Source organism: Belonocnema kinseyi, chromosome 1 (assembly GCF_010883055.1).
Source record: "Belonocnema kinseyi isolate 2016_QV_RU_SX_M_011 chromosome 1, B_treatae_v1, whole genome shotgun sequence".
NCBI classification, from domain to species: Eukaryota; Metazoa; Arthropoda; class Insecta; order Hymenoptera; family Cynipidae; genus Belonocnema; species Belonocnema kinseyi.
This window is the reverse complement of record NC_046657.1, coordinates 170908042-170909219: the sequence shown is the minus strand read 5'-3', so window position 1 is coordinate 170909219 and position 1178 is coordinate 170908042. Positions and strand designations below refer to the sequence as shown.

General features: G+C 33.8%; 1 protein-coding gene across 1 annotated transcript in view; it reads right to left on the bottom strand.

Moving 5' to 3' along the window:
* Positions 1-1178, bottom strand: part of LOC117181238 (ester hydrolase C11orf54 homolog) — a 33620-nt gene that overhangs the window by 9486 nt on the left and 22956 nt on the right. The window lies entirely within an intron of this gene.

Below are 1178 nucleotides of genomic sequence, written 5' to 3'. Positions count from 1 at the left end.
CGATCCTGGGTACGACGCCGGAGAATTTAAAACAACGTTCACAACAATCTGCAAGATATAAAATTTATGTTAAAAATTATCTTGAATTATTTTCAAATTTAAGTAGAGTAAATTCTTATTTATTTTAATTCTAATACGATAAGTATTATTGTCAATGCTGCAAATTGATTCCGATGGAATAAACTAATCTTTGTTAAACATCGAATGTTTTTAGTTACACATTTTTTATAAATTTCCATTTCCAGGAAATGTAAGTGTAAAATTGGAGGGCTTGTTTTGTATGTTCAAAACTTTTTAATAACACAGCCACACAAAAAAAGTGTACGGATCTGGTAACAAGACACACGTATTCATATGAATTTTCGGGCGCTGAATTCAAATTCGGTATCAAAAATCACCCATCACGTCAGGGTTGAGCCATTACCTCAAAAAATGACGAAAAATCATGCACTGAGGCAAATAAATTTCAAAATAATTCCAGTGATTCAAATTTTCACTTCAAAAACATGTCGACAACTGTGAAGGATCAGCCCTTGCCTGATATCAACTTATTTAACATAACTTTACCCAAAAAAACCTGACCCAACCTAACCGATTACGCTGGCAACCCTGTTCTTGCGTACTTTCATATTTTGACTTCATGATTTTGATTAATTCATTTGCATGATTAAGGTACAGTTCTACATTTTAATTGATACAAACATTGTCAGGTTAATTGAAATGGGGTGAATTCTACTTGTACTTCTAAGTTTCTTCAAATGAGTAATGTGCGTCTAAATTTTTAACCACCTGTAGTACAATGAAATGAATTTTATTGTGTTACAACGAGAACACGTAAGTTAAGTTGTGTTGCGTTAAGCAAAATTTGGTTAGGTTCCGTTAAGTTAGATTCATTTGTAGGTTAAGATCGTTTTTTGTTAGGTTAGGATAGGTTAAACCTCTATGTAGGTTAAGCCGAAGCTGAATGAAACGGTACCGCGAACACAACGGGACAAGACAATGAGTTTAATTGTATTACGTGAAGTTAAGTAAGGTTAGGTCAGGTTTTTTAGGTTAGGATAGGTTTAAGATCTTTACAGGTTAAGTCCAAGCTGATTCAAACGGTACCGCAAAGACAACGGGACAACACAATCAGTTTAATTGTGTTTCGTGAGGTTAGGTTAGGTTAGGCTAGGTTA